Consider the following 22576-nt stretch of genomic DNA (forward strand, 5'->3'; position numbering starts at 1 on the left):
TTCAACACAGAGAGCAGGTCAGGAGCAGGGCTCACTGAAGCAACCAGTCCTTGTAACTTGAGGGGACATGAAAAGGGGTCTCGGGCATGTTCTATTCTCCTTGATGTGGCTGGGGGCTGAGCAGCAGAGGGTTCAGTCCTGATTGGAATTTATTGGAGAAGGCTGGGTATGAGCAGTCTAACCTGTGAAAGGATGGCATTTTAGCAGGAGGGGTCCGTTGAAGTGTGGCCAATTTGGGGAATAGATGGCCGAAGAGGGTTCCTTGGGAAAGAGAGGAATAATTCTTGTGGATTGGTAGCCATTGTTTGGTCAAGAGGAATGGGGGGAGATAGGTAACGGCTATGGTCATGTGCAAGAAGGGGTGAGGAGGAACCGCTGTGGAAACAAGGACATCAGAGGACCACTCAGGTTCTTCAGTCTCTCACAACCTTCAGTATCACCTTGGATGTCCTACTGAGAATGAACAGACCTGACACAACTGGGCAGTCTTTAAAAGCCAGTTGAATTCATCCCCCTTAACCATGAATCTGAAAAGAATAGTAGCTTCAACAAAGAATGACTGATTAGCAGCATCAGTCCCCAAAACTCAAAGCTTTTAGCACCTGAATTGCTGAGCTATTTTCCTTTTTGATTGCTGAACCCTGTGGCTACCTTCTCACTTTTTGTTCTTTGTTTTCCAAATTGACCTTGAATTTTGTTTTCTAGTTGGTAATTCAACGCACCAGATCTTTTTGACTGTTCAAATAATCACAACAATGAGATCACTTTACCTAGATTGAGAAGCTAATGCCCATTGTCAATGATAGAGAAAGAATAACTTTATTGGCATTACTGAAAATAGTTATAGCCTTAAAAGGATGTAATCTGGCAATATCTGTTATGTTGAAATTACAGTTCAGCCTAGCAATTTTCCTCCTGGGAATCCTTCCAATACTTATCGATTGTTCACAAGCAGCAAAAATTGGAAATGAAGCGAGTTTCGTTAGGTAATGATGAATTTTAGGTAATTATTAAAAATGACTTAGAGCTATTACTGTAACCTGGAGGGACTGCTATGGCTTGTTGAATAAAGTAAGAATCAGAGAAGTGTGAACAATATTCTATTTGATAAAATGGTGAGTAAGATCTCTCTATACGTATATTAATATATGGTTAAATGAGCATGGAGAAAAGTACTAAAGTACACATGCATTAGGGGGAATTAGTGGTTTATCCTTACACCAATATCACACTTCTTGATTATTATATAGTACATCTTTAGATCAGGTTGTGAAAGTCCTTTTTAACTATTCTTCTTCAGGATTGTTTTCATTGTCCTTTCTGTACCTGCATTTCCAGGTTCCGGTCTCCAATCATTCCCCTTCTTGTCAAATCCAAAGGGTATTTTCCAGTTTATTCTTACCTGATCTTTAACAGGACTGAAGGTTTTCTACTCACATGAACGGCTCTCTTTCTCTGCCTCTGTGATATCGTTCTCCTAGTTTTTCTTCTGTCTTTCTGGCTATTCCCATGTCTCTTTAAGGCGTATCTTCCTCCCTTGCCATTAAACATTGGAGATTTTCAAGACTTGGTCTGGATCTTTCCTCATTCTACACTTCACATAAACGAGTACTGTTTCATAACCAGAGCTTTAATCAACTTATAAAAGATAGAACTTTACTTCTCTCTCAGTAATAGTCTAGGTGATCCCTGCTGGTGGAGAGCTCTTCTTTACAGAACTTTCAGGACCCGGTTTACTTCTGTTTTGTTCCTTAAACATTCCCTTGGGCAGAGGTTATAACTTGGAGTCCATTATACTGGTTTTCTGTTGCCGACACAACAAATTACTACAAACTGAGTTGCTTGAACAACACCTCCTTATTATCTCACAGAGTTTCATTTTCAAGCTCATTCAGGTTGTTGGCATAATTTATTTCCTTCTCATGCTTTTCCATGTGGCCCTCTCTATATTTAAGCCAGCGACAGTTGAGCTCTTCTCATGCTTTCGTTCTCAGACTATCCCCTGTGCCACATCTCTCTGGCTTCTTCTCCTGTCTTCATCTTCTGGGTTTTAAGGTTCATATGATTATGCTGGGCCCACCAAGACCTAGATAATTCAGGCTAAATTGCCTATTTTAAGGTCAGCTGATTAGTGATCTTAGTTATATCTGCAAAGTCCCTTTTGTATGTAAGTAACATAACCATGGAGTAACACCCGGAGGTGAAGGTCACAGGGGCCAAACTTATGCCTACCATATCCATGGATAGAATTCAAGAATACCATGAATTTGGATGGCAAAACAATTAACTCTATTTTCACTAACATTTTTTTGAAGTGTACCATTTCCTTCAATTATAAATGTTGGCAACAAAGACACAGAAATATAGCTGTATTAACAATAAATTTTTCACCATAAAAATCACAGGTAAGGTATTCTTATATTATGCAGATAATCTTGAAATGTCATTTATGTCCATCACTTCCAAAATCACAGTTGTTATTAGATCTGCTACTAGATCTTATTTATTTTGTTAATAAAGAAACACATATTATCATATCACACATTTGTTTTAAAAATATTTTTATAACTTTCATACTGAATTAATTTCCTTTGTAATCTTATATGTTTTATTTTAAGCATTCTAAAACATTATTCTAAGAAGGGGTCTATGGGCTCCACCAAACTGCCAAAGAGATTTAAATCACCAGAAAAAAAAAAAGAATTCCTGCCTTCAGGAATAGTTTTCCTTTCTAAGGTTGAAATCAGGTTACTGCCATATCTATATTCCAATATAAACAAGTAGAGAAAGAGGAATTTCAGGGTAAGACATTCCTTCAGGCAGAAGTTGCATACAACATTTTTGCTCATATGTCATTGTAAGAACTGAAATGTGGCAATACTTAGCTGCAAGGGAGGCTTGGGGAATGTACTCTCCAGTTAAGTGACCTTGTACCTAGCAGGAAGGAGAAACAGAATATAGGGGACAACCAAGAAAAGAAAAAGAAAACCAATGACCTCATTTACCTCTTAAATGAATACTAGGCATCTTTCGTACAAATTTCTTACTATAGACATGCTAATGATGTCATGCAATTTTCTAAAACATGTTTTATAAGTTTAGGAGTTAACAAGCCTTGAGGCTAAGTATTATGCTCTTGAAAGATTGAGATAGCATCTATAGCCAAAGTAGTTTGACTAAAGAGAGACTTTCTTTTGAATATTATGAAACACAGAGAGAGGATCTGTAATTTATGATAGGGGACATAGCATAGAACAATCTAATCTTTTGGGGAATCTTTCCCCAGCCTGACCAGTTGGATAACAAGTTTCTTTGTTTAGCATACTGAATTATAAATACCTTAAAGAGAAGGCAACTTAAAGTCCAGCCCCTGATTAAACAACTTTCAGGTTCTAGAGATTGTGTCCTCCCCTTGCAAGTCCCCTTGCTGGTGACCCTTCAGGCCTGCTATATTGACAAATGTCAGTTGTACTTTAGGAGTGGTGGAAAGACCACACTTTTGGAAAATCAGACAAGCTTTATTCATCTAAAGGAGACAGGAGAAAGTCAGCACAAACAGGGGCAAGGATACACAGCAGAGAGATCAGCCGCTTCATTTCAGAATGAGTTGTAGCTTCCTGGGCATTAAATCTTGCTGGGCATTAAGCCATCCTTAGGCTATATAGGAGTGGGGTTCATGTCAGACTTTCTTGCAACAAAACTCCCTGTTTCTTGCATTCACTTCTGTTTGCTGACCTGTGTGGCTTAGGCTCTGGAAAACCCCATATCTGAGCCAAGGACACCACCCCATGTTCTGGGAGCTGCTTTTAGTTATGTATTAGTTCATGTAACTATCTCAACGATCCTATGAGGTAAGTGTTAGTGTTATTTTCAATTTACAGATGAGAAAACTGAGCAGAGACAGGTTAAGTGATTTCCCCAAAGTTGTATGTCTAGTGAGTGCAGAGCCATGATCTCCACCTCAAGAGGGCAAAGGACTACCCTGCCCTACATATTACAAGAACTAACCAACTCTGCCCTTTCTCATTCTTATTCACTCAGATTGGATTCCCTTGTTTACTTTGTTGACTTTAAAAATAAAAGTTATTTTACCAGCAAAAATGGTTTTTTTCGGGAATAGCAGAGGAATTGTAACAGAGAAGAACAAACCTGATACCTTTAGCTCTAACCTTTGCGCTCTGTTGCCACATTGCCTGTGCTTAGTCATGCTGGTTCTACACCTTTGTCCAAAAAAATGTTGCCTAGAGTCTGAAATGTACTTGATAGCCATTCTCAAGGCTCTGCCTTCTGGGTTTGACCTTTAAAGGTTTAAGACTTTTCATTTACATAGAGATAAACAGTTGCAGAACAAAGAATAACATTTGTCTTGTTGGAGGTTTACAGGAACATGGTGATCAGACCTTTGTGGACAGATACAAGAAGAAAGGATGCTCACATCCCCTCCAGGGTCTGGCCTGCACCAAGAAGTCTGCAACAACCAACCACACCCCCTCCCCCTTTAGTATTAAAAGAAGCTTGAATTCTAGCTCCGGTAAGATGTTTCTTTGGGACACTGGTCTGCCATCTTCTCCGACCGCTGTCTTTCTGAATAAAGTCGCTATTCCTTACCCCAACACCTGGTCTTTCGATTTATTGGCCTGTCATGGGGCAAGCAGTATCACTTTGCACTTGGTGACCGAATTGCAATTTGGGTCAAGCAAACTATAGCAAAAGCTATAGGCAAGTCCAACAAACAAAGGAAAGTTACTTTATAGAGAAAATGGAGGAATTTTGGGGGGGTTCTTATGAAGGAAAGTGCATGGTGAAAAGTGAGGGTGATGACAGTTTCTCATTGGCTGAGTTGCTGGGGTAGTCTGTTTCTTGTATGAACTGCAATGTACATCTTGCTCTTTGGGGCCTGTAATTGACAATTCCTTCTGTAATTGACTGGGAGTGGTACTGTACTGCATGAGAGCTCCCCCTTCTGGCCTCCCAACTCTATTTTGGTGAGGTTTCCCTTTATTAATTTTCACAACTTTCTCCTGTAGAAATCCCCCAGCAAAAAAAGTCTATTTCCTTTTCTTTTAGGAGGTTTCTCTGCGTTAATGGATGCTCCCCCTTGTTAGAAATTTTCAGCCCGGAGTTAGACTTACTGAATTGGCAATTTTGCAGATGGTGCTCTTCAGTCCCTTTTTAACAAATCCTTCGAAAGAATCTGATGCAAGTTAAAGGCGGAGAGCCACTGCTGGAGTTTTCTTCCTCAGATACGTGAACTAGCTTTGCAAGTTTGGGAGATGACTGGGGGGCGGGGCTGGCCCCGGACGCTACTTCATCCGATCGGCACTAGGACCCCGGCGCCGGGGACCGGGTCTCGCAGCTGCCGTTGCGCCCGGGGAGGGGTTGTACTGTTCCGGGAGCCGGGCCTCCAACTCGACCCGCCCCTGGAGGCGGACCCGAGTTGACTTAAACTCTGGGGCCGCCAGGCGCTGCGTTTTCCTCCGCTCGCCCTGGCTGGGTTGTGTGCTCGTTGGTGAGTTGGGGGTGGGGGGGCTTGGTTCCCGGCCGGCACTCGCACATCTTCTCTGGTCTTGGCTGGGCTGGGGGCACCGGGAGCCCAGGCGTCTGCGGGCGGGGCTGGGCGTGCGGCGGTGAGCGCTTTTGTTCTGTGGCGGGGACAGAGTGGCGGCTGCAGGGGCTCCGGGGGCTCGGGCCTCGGGCCCACGGTGAACGCGCCCCGCTGGCCGCCGCCCAGAGCTGGGCGGGCCCGCTGGGCTCGGCTTGTTGCCCTCCCACGGCGCGGGGCCGGCCCGGAGGAGCCGCGGACTCAGAGCCTGACCCAGAGGGCGGCGCCTCGCCGTGTGTTTTCTGTGGATCGCCTTACTCTTCACCGTAGAGGTCGCGGGTGCAGACTGCGAGGACGCATTTTGTTAAATTCCAAGGCGATTGGTTAGGCTGGATGTGAGAGTGGCTTATGTTGTTATTGATTTCCTGTCGCTGGCTTGAAAAAAAGATCTTTGTTTTGCATTTATTTTTCTAGTGTTTTCTTCCTCCCCACCCCCATTATGCAGAACCTCCCGAAACAGAATTGCTTCGCTTGCATCTCCAAGTGGCCCGCGAACGCGCTTGTGCCGGAGACGTTTTCTGTTCCTCTGCAATAGTTAGTCCCTCGAGGCATTTTTAAATGCACAAATGCGTACAGATTTTAGATGTTCTCGAGGGACGCGAATTCCCTAAGCAGATGACCTTAGGATCCTGAGTTCAGCAAGCTTCCGGAGAATCGTTTCACTGAAAACAATTTGTAATACTTCTAGTGCCTGTAATCAAAATAAAGAGAACAGCAAGTGATGGGGATGAGCTTGGGTGCATTTAAATAGGCGGGTCGCAGAGCTTGTTTGGGGATTTTTCTGATTAATGCGTTAGCTGTAAACCACAGTTAAGTTTTAGTATTATTATGCATGAGTTAAGGTTTTACTTATTTTTTTTTTTACTGTATAGTTGGCTTCTTGTTTACTAATCGAATAAAGAATTAAGTTAAAGTGTTGTTTAGCGTGATAAAATAATAGTGGCCCAGGAGGAGCGCACGTGAATTATCACTTAAAAAGTGAACGGTATTTTAAGGCAGACCCAGTTTGTTTCTGTTACTTTGCCTTCTTAATAAGAATTCGGTAAACTTAGTTTGCTTTTGGTGCAACCTTAAGGAACAGTTTGCACAGCAATGTCGTATCAAGTAAACAGATTAGTGTGTATTTTTATTACAAACTTAATGTGAACTTTATATAAATAAAATTCAACTATAATTTTCGTATTAAGTTATATATTATATATTTAAGTTTTATATTAAATTATTATCAGTTATAAAGTGTTTCTTGCTGTTCCTAGGACCAAAGAAGTAAACACTGTGGAGTGATACTGACACGTTTGGAAGGAAATGGGAACATATACAGTAATGAATGAGTAATATCATATTTAAAGGTAAGCGTGTCTCCTCTAAGTAGTCTACTCTAATTTATCTGTTGTGGAACAAAATTATTAAGTTGAATCAGCATTGGTTAAATATTAAACTATAGGATGCTGTGGATTTGACGTCAAAGCTTGAGAAATATGGTTGGCATAGCATGGAGAATTCAGCTGTTCATCTTTGCAAGAAAAGGAATAGAAGATGATGGTGAGGTGACTGTGGTCTAAGTTACTGAGGAAGAGGTCTACTTAACATTATTCTCTACATGGTTTGTTTATTTTATTTTTTAAATTCATCATATGTGGCACATGGGGTTGGAGGAAGGCAGCACAGAGCAGAACTCTGGGAGAACCATTCCCTGAAATATAAACCTATAAAGCCAAAGAGGTCATTTCAGGGCTTCCATCCTGTAAACTCCAAGTAGTGTTAGGAAATCTGTAATGATTAAGACCATGGTCCCTGCAGTCAGACTGCTGAGCGTCAGATTTTGGCTCTACCACTTGCCATCTCTGCAACCTTGGGAGAATTATTTAACTTCTCTGCCTCAGTTTTCTCATCTTCTGTGAAATGGGGGTAACCATAGTACCTAGCTCGCAGGATTGTTGTGATAAGTTAATGAGTTTGGTAGATAGAACACACTTGGAAGAGCTCCTGGTAAATGGTAGGTGCTTAATAAATCTTAACTGTTGTCATGAGAAGAAATATATTTTATGGCCTAAGAAAATTAACTGTCTTACAGGAGATTCAGTTTGCTCATTTAAGTGCTAAATCAATTTATCGAGTTTGTGTTGATTAAACCCTTGACTGTAGATGATGTTGGAGGTTCTGTTTTTGTAAGGAAGTACCAGACACAACTCTGTTTTTTACCTGCAGCCGTATTTTTTTAATTAATTAATTAATTAATTTTTGGCTGTGTTGGGTCTTTGTTGCTTTGCGCAGGCTTTCTCTAGTTGCGGCTATGGCTTCTCATTGCGCTGGCTTCTCTTGTCGCAGAGCACAGGCTCTAGGCTCGTGGACTTCAGTAGTTATAGCATGCGGGCTCAGTAGTTGTGGCTCGTGGGCTCTAGAGCGCATGCTCAGTAGTTGTGGTGCACGACTCAGTTGCTCTGCGGCATGTGGGATCTTCCTGGACCGGGGCTCGAAGCCGTGTCCCCTGCATTGGCAGGAGGATTCTTAACCACTGCGCCACCAGGGAAGCCCTAAAGGTACAATCTTAAAAAAAGAAATGTAATCTTGTGGACCTTTGAAGAATTCTAAGTGCTTTGTTGACAAACAGCTATGTAGTGTGTCTATGCTTGATATCCTAAGTGTGCTTGTAAATTGAAGGGCAGTGTTAGAGCCTAGCCTGTTGAGGTAAATGTCTCAAGTGATTGCAGAGATTAATGACAGTCACTAAGATTTTCTTGAGATGTGTTAAATTACAAGACTTCATTTGTAAATAAAATCTTAACCTGTAGTTAAAATTGTGGTTAAAGAAATTATATTGTCCGCTTAGGTTTCAAGAAACAAAAAATCATACGCAAACTTTTTTAAGCCCCCAAAGAGAATTTATTGGATCACATAACTTAAGAGTTCATGTGAGAAGATGTACAGATTGCCAACAAACACAAGAAAGGATGCTCAACATCACTAATCATTAGAGAAATGCAAATGTAGGTGATACTTACAATGAGGTATCACCTCACACCAGTCAGAATGGCCATCAAAAAGTCTACAAACAATAAATGCTGGAGAGGGTGTGGAGAAAAGGGAACCCTCTTGCACTGTTGGTGGGAATGTAAATTGATACAGCCACTATGGAGAACAGTATGGAGGTTCCTTAAAAAACTAAAAATAGAACTGCCATCCCACCCAGCAATCCCACTACTGGGCATTTACCCTGAGAAAACCATAATTCAAAAAGAGTCATGTACCAAAATGTTCATTGCAGCGCTATTTACGATAGCCAGGACATGGAAGCAACCTAAGTGTCCATCGACAGAGGAATGAATAAAGAAGATGTGGCACATATATACAATGGAATATTACTCAGCCATAAAAAGACATGAAATTGAGTTATTTGTAGTGAGGTGGATGGACCTGGAGTCTCATACAGAGTGAAATAAGTCAGAGTATGCTAACACATGTATATGGAATCTAAAAAAAAAATGTTTCTGAAGAACCTAAGGGCAGGACAGGAATAAAGACGCAGACATAGAGAATGGACTTGATGACACAGGGAGGGGGAAGGGTAAGCTGGGACGAAGTGAGAGAGTAACAATTGACTTTATATACACTACCAAACGTAAGGTAGATAGCTAGTGGGAAGCAGCCGCATAGCACAGGGAGATCAGCGAAGTGCTTTGTGACCACCTAGAGGGGTGGGATAGGGAGGATGGGAGGGAGACACCAAGAGGGAAGAGATATGGGGATATATGTATACGTATAGCTGATTCACTTTGTTATAAAGCAGAAACTAATACACCATTGTAAAGCAATTGTACTCCAATAAAGGTGTTAAAAAAAAAAAAGTTCATGTGGCTTGACTTTCAGGTTTGGCTGGATCCAACATTTGAATCTGAAAGCAAGTTTTAAAGACTTGAGACACTGTCTTGAAGTTCTGCTGTCTTCTTTGGCATTGACTTCATTCTCAGGCACAGTTCCCCCTTCATTGGGTAGCCCTAACATCTCCAGGTATATAGCCAGTCAGCTTCAACTTGCACAGAGCATGTCTTTTGTCTGGTTGCTCTGCCAGGTCTATAATTATATTAGTGCTTATCGTGTCATGTGCCCATGTCTGTGCTAACAACTGGGAAATGTTTTGTTTTTTTAAACTGTAGTTTACAGATATAATTCATATATCATATTCATATAATTCAGTTTATTCACTTACAGTGTACAGTGGTTTTGCATATATTCACATAGTGTGCAAGCATTACCACAATCACTTTTAGAACATATTCTTGCCCCCCAAAAGAATCTCTACTCATTATATTCTCCATATATTCTCTATACTCTCCATTCTCCCCCAACCCACGCATCTCCAGGCAACCGTTAATCTAGTTTGTCTCTAGATTTGTGTATTCTGAACACTTCTTATAGATGATGTCATGTGTGATCTTTTATGACTCTTTTCTCACCTAGCATGATGTTTTCAAGATTGATTCATGATAAGCATGTATGTATTTCATTCCTTTTTATTAGCAAGTAATAATTCCATTGTATGGTTATGCCACATTTTGTTTTCCTTTCATCAGTTAACACACATTTGGATTGTTTCCACTTTTTGGCTACTCTGAATAATGTTGCTGTGAGCATTCATGTACAAGTGTTTGTATGGGCATACATTTTCAATTCGTGTATGTATATATCTAGGAGTTGAATTTTTCTGTCATATCATATGGTAACTATTTTTGACCTTTTGAGAAATTGCCAGACTGTTTTTGATGAACCATATACATTCTCAGTAGTAACAGCAATGCATAGGAGTTCCAGTTTGTCCACATCCTTATTAACACTTGTCTTTTTGATTGTAGCTATCATAGTGAGCATTAAGTGGCATCCTGTGATTTTATTAATGATGTTGAGCATCTTTTTGTGCATATTGCCTATTTGTATATCTTTGGAAAACCTGTCTATTCAAAACCTCTGTTAACTTTAAATTCAAGTTGTTTTTATATTATTGAGGTGTAAAAGTTCTTTATATATTCTGGATTCTAGTTTCTTCCTAGTGATCATATATATGAGGGTTTGTTTTTGGATTCTATTCCATTGATCATTGTCTATCCTAGTTCAGTCCCACATGACTTTGTTTACTCTAGTTTTGGGGGGTTTTTTTAGCCATTGGTATTAGTTATTATAATTAGTTGTTGCATAATTACCTCAAATATTAGTGGCTTAAAACAGCAAATAGTTATTATCTCATATAGTTACTACTATGGGTCAGGAATCAGGGAATGGCTTAGCTGAGTGGTTCTGGCTCAGGGCTTTTCATGAGGCTGCTGTCAAGATATTGGCAGGAGCTGCATACAGTTTTTGAAGGCCTAACTGAGGCTCAGGGATTTGCTTCCAAGATGGCTCACTCACATAGCTGTTGGAAGGAGGCTGTAGTTTTTTGCCATGTGAGTATCTCCATATTTTGCCTGAGTGTCCCGATGGTGTGACTGCTGGCTCTTCCCCTTCTCATCAGGTCCTTTCAGATGGGCAGCAGCATCACTGGAAACCACAGAGGTTCAAGGTACAAGGAAGGAAGCCTTGCAAGATCATCAGTACCATTAGAGAGAGCGCAAAAAAGCTAAAAAGCCTCCCAGTGTGATGTGCGGCCTTGCTCAGTGGTAGCTCTTCTTATTAATTTGCAATTACTATTTTAAGATCTGCTGGTAGTGGAGGTTCTCCTGCAGATGTTGGGGGGGGTTGCTGTGGCTCACGGGGACAAGGACGTTGGCAGTAGCAGTTCTGGGAAATACCCGTTGGCATAAGGCCCCACCAAAGAGCCTGTAGCAGTTTACTCTAGCTTTGTAGTTTAAAGTTTTGAAATTGGTAAGTGTGAGTCCTTCAACTTTATACTTTTTCTCAAAATCAGTTTTAGGGTCAGGTTCTCAATTTCTGCAAAGAAGACATCTGGGACTTTGGTAAGGGTTGTAATGAATCTGTAGACCAATTTGAGGAGTAGTGCCACCTTGAGAGTATCAAATCTTCCAGTCTATGAATGTGGGATGTGTTTCCATTTATTTAGGTCTTTAATTTCTTTTGGCAATGTTTTGAAATATTCAGAGTGTACAATTTTCACTTTTCGTTAAATTTATTCCAAAGTATTTCTTTCTTTTTGCTGTTACTGTAAATGGACTTGTTTTCTAGATTGTTGTATAGAAATAAATTTGGTTTTTGTATATTGAGCTTGTACTAGGCGACCTAGTCAAACTAGTTCTAGTTTTTTATTAGTTGGATTCCTTACAACTTCCTGTATACAAGATGATGCCATCTGTAAGTAGAGGTAGTTTTATTTCTTAATTTCCAATCTGGATGTCTTTTATTTTTTTTCTTTTTGCCAAGTGCCATGGCTAGAACCCCTCCTACAATGTTGAATGGAAGTGGCAAGAGCAGATATCCTTGTCTTGTTCCGGATCTTGTAAAGGGAAAAACAGGCTTTAAAGCTGTGGCTTTTTTGTAGATGTCTTTTACCCAGTTGAGGAAGTTCCCCTTTGTTTCTAGTTTTAGTGTTTTTATCTGAAAGGGTGTTGGATTTTAGGATGCATTTAATTTCAGTCGTAGTAGATGCTTTTTCTACATGTGCTTGAGATGATCATGTTGTTTGTGTCCTTTATTCTGTTGATGTGTTATATGACATTGGTTCAACATAAAAAATAAAAAAATCAATCTTGCATTTCTGGGAAAGTACCAGTTGGTCATGGCATATACTTACTTTTATATGCTGTTATATTTGGTTCGCTAGTATTTTGTTGAAGATTTTTGCATCTATATTCATAACAGATTGTTCGGTAGTTCTTTTTTTCTTTTCTTTTTTTTTTTGCGGTATGCGGGCCTCTCACTGCTGTGGCTTCTCCCACTGCGGAGCACAGGCTCTGGACTCGCAGGCTCAGCAGCCGTGGCTCAAAGGCCCAGCCGCTACGGGGCATGTGGGATCCTCCCGGACTGGGGCACGAACCCATGTCCCCTGCATCTGCAGGTGGACTCTCAACCACTGTGCCACAAGGGAAGCCCATGGTCTGTAGTTTTATTGTGATTTTATGTATTTATTTATTTTCTGATTTTAGTATTGGCCTCAAAATTGATTTGGGAAGTATTCCCTCTTTTATGTTTTAGAAGAGTTTGTAGAGTGGGTTTTAAATGTTTAAATTTTTGGCATGAATCACCAGAAAGCCATCTGGGCCTAACCATTTCTTTTTGGGTTGTTTTTTGGTTACTAATTCAATTTCTTTATGGGTCTGTTCTGATTTCCTGTATCTTCTTGAGTCATTTTTGGTCAGTGTGTCTTTTGGGATTCTCTGCACCCAATTCCAGTGTGTGTGTTTGTGTGGGGGGATCCCCACCGTACTACCAACAAGCAGTTCTCTGGGGACATCAGTTGGGTGTCCTACAATTCAACTTGTTACCAAGTCCAAACTCCCTCTACTTGCTGCACGACAGGCCAGTAAATCGGGAGACGAGGTGTTGAGGGAAGGAATATGACTTAATTCCGAAAGCCGGCAGATGGAAAAGATGGCAGACTAGTGTCTCAAAAAAACCATCTTGTTGGGATTTGGATGCCAGTTTCGTTCATAGAACAGAGACGGGGAGATGAGGAAGTGAAGTAAAAAGGCCATAAGTTTTGCAAATATCCCCTGGAATGGCAAGCCTCAGGGAGGGGATGTGTTAATTTCTTCTTTCTTGCAGCCATCCACAGGTGGACAGGGTCTGGACACTTAACATTCAGGGGTAGGGTTCCCTGAGACAGGCCATTATGTATAGACATTATCCTTTTAGTGAAAAAAAGCAGTGGAAAGCAAAGGTTAAATAAAGTAAAAGAACCAGATCCAACATGTAGTTAGATTTGGCTCTTACCTGTTACAAACTCAGTTCTGACACTATCTACCCAGAAATGCCAGCAGATTCCACAGGTTGAAGCCTCAGTCCCACAAGTTGCCTCACCCCCCACTTCACATGCACAAGCCTATACTGTCACCTGTGCTTCTGACTGGGTACAGATTGGAGGTTCCCAGGACCAACCCTCTCCTTTTTTTTTTTTTCTTTACATCTTTATAGGAGTAAAATTGCTTTACAATGGTGTGTTAGTTTCTGCTTTATAACAAAGTGAATCAGTTATACATATACATATGTTCCCATATCTCTTCCCTCTTGCGTCTCCCTCCCTCCCACCCTCCCTATCCCACCCCTCTAGGTGGTCACAAAGCACCAAGCTGATCTCCCTGTGCTATGCGGCTGCTTCCCACTAGCTATCTGTTTTACGTTTGGTAGTGTATATATGTCCCTGCCACTCTCTCACTTTGTCACAGCTTACCCTTACCCCTCCCCATATCCTCAAGTCCATTTTCTAGTAGGTCTGTGTCTTTATTCCCATCTTACCCCTAGGTTCTTAATGACGTTTTTTATTTTCTTAGATACCATATATATGTGTTAGCATACGGTATTTGTCTTTCTCTTTCTGACTTACTTCACTCTGTATGACAGATTGTAGGTTCATCCACCTCACTACAAATAACTCAATTTCGTTTCTTTTTATGGCTGAGTAATATTCCATTGTATATATGTGCCACATCTTCTATTTCCATTCATCCGATGATGGACACTTAGGTTGCTTCCATCTCCTGGCTATTGTAAATAGAGCTGCAATGAACATTTTGGTACATGACTCTTTTTGAATTATGGTTTTCTCAGGGTATATGCCCAGTAGTGGGATTGCTGGGTCATATGGTAATTCTGTTTGTAGTTTTTAAGGAACCTCCATACTGTTCTCCATAGTGGCTGTACCAATTCACATTCCCAACAGCAGTGCAAGAGTGTTCCCTTTTCTCAACACCCTCTCCAGCATTTATTGTTTCTAGATTTTTTGATGATGGCCATTTTGACTGGTGTGAGATGATATCTCATTGTAGTTTTGATTTGCATTACTCTAGTGATTAATGATGTTGAGCATTCTTTCATGTGTTTGTTGGCAAACTGTATATCTTCTTTGGAGAAATGTCTGTTTAGGTCTTCTGCCCAATTTTGGATTGAGTTGTTTGTTTTTTTGTTGAGCTGCATGAGCTACTTTTAATTTTGGAGATTAATCCGTTGTCAGTTGCTTCATTTGCAAATATTTTCTCCCATTCTGAGGGTTGTCATTTGGTCTTGTTTATGGTTTCCTTTGCTGTGCAAAAGCTTTGAAGTTTCATTAGGTCCCATTTGTTTATTTTGTTTTTATTTCCATTTCTCTAGGAGGTGGGTCAAAAAGGATCTTGCTGTGATTTATGTCATAGAGTGTTCTGCCTATGTTTTCCTCTAAGAGTTTGATAGTTTCTGGCCTTACATTTAGTCTTTAATCCATTTTGAGTTTATTTTTGTGTATGGTGTTATGGAATGTTCTAATCTCATACTTTTACATGTACCTATCCAGTTTTCCCAGCACCACTTATTGAAGAGGCTGTCCTTTCTCCACTGTACATTCCTGCCTCCTTTATCAAAGATAAGGTGACCATATGTTCGTGGGTTTGTCTCTGGGCTTTCTGTCCTGTTCCATTGATCTGTATTTCTGTTTTTGTGCCAGTACCATACTGTCTTGATTACTGTAGCTTTGTAGTATAGTCTGAAGTCAGGGAGCCTGATTCCTCCAGCTCTGTTTTTCGTTCTCAAGATTGCTTTGACTATTCAGGGTCTTTTGTGTTTCCATACGAATTGTGAAATTTTTTGTTCTAGTTCTGTGAAAAATGCCAGTGGTAGTTTGATAGGGATTGCATTGAATCTGTAGATTGCTTTGGGTAGTAGAGTCATTTTCACAATGTTGATTCTTCTAATCCAAGAACATGGTATATCTCTCCATCTATTTGTATCATCTTTAATTTCTTTCATCACTGTCTTATAATTTTCTGCATACAGGTCTTTTGTCTCCTTAGGTAGGTTTATTCCTAGATATTTTATTCTTTTTGTTGCAATGGTAAATGGGAGTGTTTTCTTGATTTCACTTTCAGATTTTTCATCATTAGTGTATAAGAATGCCAGAGATTTCTGTGCATTAATTTTGTATCCTGCAACTTTACCAAATTCATTGATTAGCTCTAGTAGTTTTCTGGTAGCATCTTTAGGATTCTCTATGTATAGTATCATGTCATCTGCAAACAGTGACAGCTTTACTTCTTCTTTTCCAATTTGGATTCCTTTTATTTCCTTTTCTTCTCTGATTGCTGTGGCTAAAACTTCCAAAACTATGTTGAATAAGAGTGGTGAGAGTGGGCAACCTTGTCTTGTTCCTGATCTTAGTGGAAATGGTTTCAGTTTTTCAGCATTGAGGACGATATTGGCTGTGGGTTTGTCATATATGGCCTTTATTATGTTGAGGGAAGTTCCCTCTATGCCTACTTTCTGCAGGGTTTTTATCATAAATGGGTGTTGAATTTTGTTGAAAGCTTTTTCTGCATCTATTGAGATGATCATATGGTTTTTCTCCTTCAATTTGTTAATATGGTGTATCACCTTGATTGATTTGCGTATATTGAAGAATCCTTGCATTCCTGGAATAAACCCCACTCAATCATGGTGTATGATCCTTTTAATGTGCTGTTGGATTCTGTTTGGTAGTATTTTGTTGAGGATTTTTGCATCTATGTTTATCAGTGATATTGGCCTGTAGTTTTCTTTCTTTGTGACATCCTTGTCTGGTTTTGGTATCAAGGTGATGGTGGCCTCGTAGAATGAGTTTGGGAGTGTTTCTCCCTCTGCTGTATTTTGGAAGAGTTTGAGAAGGATAGGTGTTAGCTCTTCTCTAAATGTTTGACAGAATTTGCCTGTGAAGCCATCTGGTCCTGGGCTTTTGTTTGTTGGAAGATTTCAATTTCAGTGCTTGTGCTTGGTCTGTTTATATTTTCTATTTCTTCCTGATTCAGTCTTGGCAGGTTGTGCATTTCTAAGAATTTGTCCATTTCTTCCAGGTTGCCCATTTTATTGGCATAGAGTTGCTTGTAGTAATCTCTCATGATTTTTTGTATTTCTGCAGTGTCACTTGTTACTTCTTCTTTTTCATTTCTAATTTTACTGATTTGAGTCTTCTCACTTTTTTTCTTGATGAGTCTGGCTAATGGTTTATCCATTTTGTTTATCTTCTCAAAGAACCAGCTTTTAGTTTTATTGATCTTTGCTATCGTTTCCCTCATTTCTTTTTCATTTATTTCTGCTCTGATTTTTATGATTTCTTTCCTTCTGCTAACTTTGGGGTTTTTTTGTTCTTCTCTAATTGCTTTAGGTGCAAGGTTAGGTTGTTTATTAGAGATGTTTCCTGTTTCTTAAGGTAGGATTGTATTGCTATAAACTTTCCTCTTAGAAATGCTTTTGCTGCATCCCATAGGTTTTGGGTCATCGTGTCTCCATTGTCATTTGTTTCTAGGTATTTTTTGATTTCCTCTTTGATTTCTTCAGTGCTCACTTCGTTAGTAAGTAGTGTATTGTTTAGCCTCCATGTGTTTGTATTTTTTACAGATCTTTTCCTGTAATTGATATCTAGTCTCATAGCGTTGTAGTCGGAAAAGATACTTGATACAATTTCAATTTTCTTAAACTTACCAAGGCTTGATTTGTGATCCAAGATATGATCTATCCTGGAGAATGTTCCATGAGCACTTGAGAAAAATGTGTATTCTGTTTTTGGATGGAATGTCCTATAAATACCAATTAAGTTTATATTGTTTAATGTATCATTTAAAGCTTGTGTTTCCTTATTTATTTTCATTTTGGATGATGTGTCCATTCGTGAAAGTGGGGTGTTAAAGTCTCCTACTATGAATGTGTTACTGTCGATTTCCCCTTTTATGGCTGTTAGTATTTGCCTTATGTATTGAGGTGCTCCTATGTTGGGTGCATAAATATTTACAAGTGTTATATCTTCTTCTTGGATCGATCCCTTGATCATTATGTAGTGTCCTTCTTTGTCTCTTGTAATAGCCTTTTTTTTAAAGTCTATTTTGTCTGATATGAGAATTGCTACTCCAGCTTTCTTCTGATTTCCATTTGAATGGAATATCTTTTTCCATCCCCTCACTTTCAGTCTATATGTGTCCCTAGGTCTGAAGTGGGTCTCTTGTAGGCAGCATATATATGGGTCTTGTTTTTGTATCCTTTCAGCCAGTCTGTGTCTTTTGGTGGGAACATTTAATCCATTTATATGTAAGGTAATTATCGATATGTATGTTCCTATTCCCATTTTCTTAATTGTTTTGGGTTATTTATTGTAGGTCTTTTCCTCCTCTTGTGTTTCTTGCCTAGAGAAGTTCCTTTAGCATTTGTTGTAAAGCTGGTTTGGTGGTGCTGAACTCTCTCAGCTTTTGCTTGTCTGTAAAGGTTTTAATTTCTCCATCAACTCTAAATGAGATCCTTGCTTGGTAGAGTAATCTTGGTTGTAGGTTTTTCTCCTTCATCACTTTAAATATGTCCTGCCAGTCCCTTCTGGCTTGCAGAGTTTCTGCTGAGAGATCAGCTGTTAACCTTATGGGGATTCCCTTTTGTGTTATTTGTTGTTTTTCCCTTGCTGCCTTTAATATGTTTTCTTTGTATATAATTTTTGACAGTTTGATTAATATGTGTCTTGGCGTGTTTCTCCTTGGATTAACTTGATTAACTCTTTCCTTTCCCATATTAGGGAAGTTTTCAACTATAATCTCTTCAAATATTTTCTCAGTCCCTTTCTTTTTCTCTTCTTCTTCTGGAACCCCTTTAATTCGAATGTTGGTGCGTTTAATGTTGTCCCAGAGGTCTCTGAGACAGTCCTTAGTTCTTTTCATTCTTTTTTCTTTATTCTGCTCTGCGGTAGTTCTTTCCACTATTTTATCTTCCAGGTCACTTATCCATTCTTCTGCCTCAGTTATTCTGCTATTGATCCCATCTAGAGTATTTTTAATTTCATTTATTGTGGTGTTCATCATTGCTTGTTTCATCTTTAGTTCTTCTAGGTCCTTGTTAAATGTTTCTTGCATTTTGTCTATTCTATTTCCAAGATTTTGGATCATCTTTACTACCATTATTCTGAATTCTTTTTCAGGTAGACTGCCTATTTCCTCTTCATTTGTTAGGTCTGGTGGGTTTTTACCTTGCTCCTTCATCTGTTGTGTGTTTTTCTGTCTTCTCATTTTGCTTTTCTTACTGTGTTTGGGGTCTCCTTTCTGCAGGCTGAAGGTTCGTGGTTCCCATTGGTTTTTGTGTCTGTCTCCAGTGGCTAAGGTTTGTTCAGTGGGTTGTGTAGGCTTCCTGGTGGAGGGGACTAGTGCCTGTGTTCTGGTGGATGAGGCTGGATCTTGTCTTTCTGGTGAGCAATTCCACGTCTGTTGGTGTGTTTTGGGGTGTCTGTGGACTTATTATTATTTTAGGCAGCCTCTCTGCTAATGGGTGGGGTTGTGTTCCTGTTTTGCTAGTTGTTTGGCATAGGGTGTCCAGCACTGTAGCTTGCTGGTCATTGAGTGAAGCTGGGTGCTGGTGTTGAGATGGAGATCTCTGGAAGATTTTTTCTGTTTGATATTATGTGGAGCTGGGAGGTCTCTTGTGGACCAGTATCCTGAAGTTGGCTCTCCCACCTCAGAGGCACAGCACTGACTCCTGGCTGCAGCACCAAGAGCCTTTCATCCACACGGCTCACATCACAAAAAGAGGAAAAGGGGAAAAAATAATAAATCTTGCTCTCAAAGTCCACCTCCTCAAATTGGGATGATTCGTTGTCTATTCAGGTATTCCACAGATGCAGGTACATCGAGTTGACTGTGGATATTTAATCCGCTGCTCCTGAGGCTGCTGGGAGAAATTTCCATTTTTCTTCTTTGTTCACACAGCTCCCGGGGGTTCAGCTTTGGATTTGGTCCCGCCTCTGCGTGTAGTTCGCCGGAGGGTGTCTGTTCTTCGCTCAGACAGGACAGGGTTGAAGGAGCAGCTGATTCGGGGGCTCTGGCGCACTCAGCCCAGGAGGAGGGAGGGGTTAGGATGCAGGGCGAGTCTGCGGCTGTAGAGGCAGCAGAGGCCAGCGGGACGTTGCTCCAGCCTGAGGTGCCCTGTGCATTCTCCCAGGGAAGTTGTTCCTGGATCCCGGGACCCTGGCAGTGGTGGGCTGCACAGGCTCCCGGGAGGGGAGGTAGGGATAGTGACCTGTGCTCGTACACAGGCTTCTTGGTGGCAGCAGCAGCAGCAGCAGCCTTAGCGTCTCATGCCCGTTTCTGGGGTCCTCGCTGATCGCCGCGGCTCGCGCCCGTCTCTGGAGCTCCTTTAAGTAGCGCTCTTAATCCCCTCTCCACTCTGGACCCCACGGCCACTGGCTGGTCCACTGTGTTCAGGAAATTCAACAGGAACCCTGGCAGCTCCTCAATGTCTGCTAGTATTGGAGGGTGTCCTGCAGAGGCTGGGGGTGGCGCTGTTTCATCGTGGGGAAAAGGATACTGGCAGCAGAAGTTCTGGGAAGTACTCCTTGGTGTGAGCCCTCCCAGAGTCTGTCCCCAGCCCTCTCCTTGAACTTCAGACACCAGTCTCAAGCCCAGGTTGATGCCTGTATTTCTGATTGATTGGTAAGAGGTTCTAAGACACCCCCCCTCTGTTCAATTAATTTGCTAGAGAGGCTTACAGAACTCAGAGCAACATTTTACTTACTAGATTACTGGTTTATTGCAAAGGATATTAAAGGATACTGTTACACAGTACTCAACTGAGTGAATTTGAGGAACTAATTGGCTTTTTTCAACAATTCATGAATTGAGAGTAAATTGGAGCTCGAGGAGCTGTACAGAATGGAAGCCTTTTATAGAAACCGGGGCCAGAGAAGGAGGTTATTAGCAAAAGAAGAGAAAGTATTGTTTCAGGCAAGGTTACCTCACTAGTTCTGACAAGGAAATTCCAGAAATTTAAGTCCTGGGAGATTTTGAAACTGCAATTAAATCTTAGTTTTTTGTCCTGGGGGCAAGTGGCTCCAACCTAGGGCCTGTTTTTTTTTTTTTTTTTTTTTAACAATAGGAATCATCAACCAGATGGAAGAGATGTGTAGGGTGAAGTACATGGGAGAAAGGGATGTGGAGCTTCCATGCCACTTCTCCCCAGATCATGTGTTCATCAACCCTGAAGCTCCCCAACCCTGTACTTTGAGGTTTTTATGGAGACCTCTTTACACAGTCATGATTGATTAAATCACTGGCCATTGATGATTGATTCAACCTCCAGCTCCTCTCCCCTCCTGGAGCTGTCAGAGTTTGCAGCAGAGAAAGGTTTATTGCAAGGCCATGCAAGGAGATGAGGAGGCTCATGCCCTGAAAAGTCTTGAGCTCCCTGAAGGGTTTCAGCAAAGCATTTTTAAAGGCCAGGTGATTGGGGCGGGGCTCTCAGGGTATGTGATCAGCTTGCGCACAATTCTCTGATTGGCTGATGGTGAGGCAGCAGGGTGGGGTCACAGGGGTTAACCTTATCAGTCCCTCGGTTCCAGAAGGCCTGGGGATACGTGCTCATGATCATCATGTAGTTTGTCCAACAACTCAGGAAATTTGCATCAAATACTATTATCTAGGTACTTCAGAGAGGAGCTAAAGCAGAGGATATGGGGGAAGGCCTGTCGCAGGAAGGCCCCATAGGGTCCTGCTGTGTTACAAAATCATCTGGTTGGTTCTCCTGGCACCCAGCCTCCATCCTTAGGTGCAGTCAGAAAGTCACCTCAGTGACATAACAAGACACCTTTATCACTCTCACTAAGGAAAATCCGAGGGTTTTAGGAGCTTTGTGCCAGAAATGGGGATGAAGACCTAATAATGTATTTCTTTTTATAAATTACAGTATCACAGGGGTTTGTCCTTTTCATCCAAATGATCTGAATATACTGGCATACAGTTGTTCATAGTGTCTCTTTTTAAATGTAAAGTTGGTAGTAATGTCCTTATTCCTGAGTTTAGTATTCTCTCTTTTTGTATTCTTGTGGCTAAAGTTTATGACCACAAAGGATACAATATAGGACCAACAGGAAGAAGATGTGCATAGGCAAAGTCCATAGAAGTCAGGTGTGTGCTTCCAGATTCTCCCTCCATTGAGAGCTGCATGGACATGCTTTCTCTGCAGCTGGAGACTGCAGGAACACATGGTCTCAGGAAGCAATTATATACAGTAAAAATTCTTAAAGACCCTAAAGAACATTTGTTTATGTAGGTTACATCAACATTTACTGCATTAAAGACTGAAACAGGAATTTTTAAAAACTATTTTATTTAAAAATAACAGTAGGACTTCCCTGGTTGGCGCAGTGGTTAAGAATCCGCCTGCCAATGCAGGAACCACGGGTTCGAGCCCTGGTCCAGGAAGATCCCACATGCTGTGGAGCAACTAAGCCCATGTACCACAACTACTGAGCGGGCACTCTAGAGCCCGCGAGCCACAACTACTGAGCCCATGTGCCACAACTACTGAAGCCCGCATGCGTAGAGCCCGTGTTCCGCAACAAGAGAAGCCACCACAATGAGAAGCCTGCGCACTGCAATGAAGAGTACCCCGCACTCGCCGCAACTAGAGAAAGCCTGCGCTCAGCAACAAAGACCCAATGCAGCCAAAAATAAATAAATGAATAATAATTTTAAAAACCGCAGTAAATCCTTACATGTTAATATAAATGTTTTCCAAAACAACACAAAACACTAGTGAAAAGAGTGGCATTGTTTTGTATTTTTGCAAATCTCTTTAATGTCTGGTTAATAGTTGGATTCTTACATCTGCTTCTGCATTCAGTTTCTTGCTACATGTTACTTTAGTTGAAGTAGTTGAAGGATGTTTATTGGATGACAGAAATTCATCTTCAGTAGGTCACTCTTTCATTATGCTCCTAAAGATTCACTGCTACAATTTCTATCAGTTTTTACATTTTCCTTCTATATGATCATGTCATTGGGCAAAGTGTTGTGGCTAGCGTGGCTTAGAGCACGGGATTATTTACAGCTGAATGGTGGGCATTCCTTC

General features: G+C 40.8%; 1 protein-coding gene across 2 annotated transcripts in view; it reads left to right on the top strand.

Moving 5' to 3' along the window:
• The first annotated feature begins 5456 nt into the window (after window positions 1-5456).
• RESF1 (retroelement silencing factor 1) overlaps window positions 5457-22576 on the top strand; it is a 38541-nt gene continuing 21421 nt past the window's right edge. For both annotated transcript variants that reach the window (XM_082666606.1, XM_082666607.1), the window contains exons 1-2: window positions 5457-5509; window positions 6859-6951. The gene's annotated coding sequence lies outside the window, so the exon portion shown is untranslated. The remainder of the gene's footprint in view (window positions 5510-6858; window positions 6952-22576) is intronic.

The sequence above is a fragment of the Grampus griseus genome (assembly GCF_964374135.1).
Source record: "Grampus griseus genome assembly, chromosome: 11".
NCBI lineage: Eukaryota > Metazoa > Chordata > Mammalia > Artiodactyla > Delphinidae > Grampus > Grampus griseus.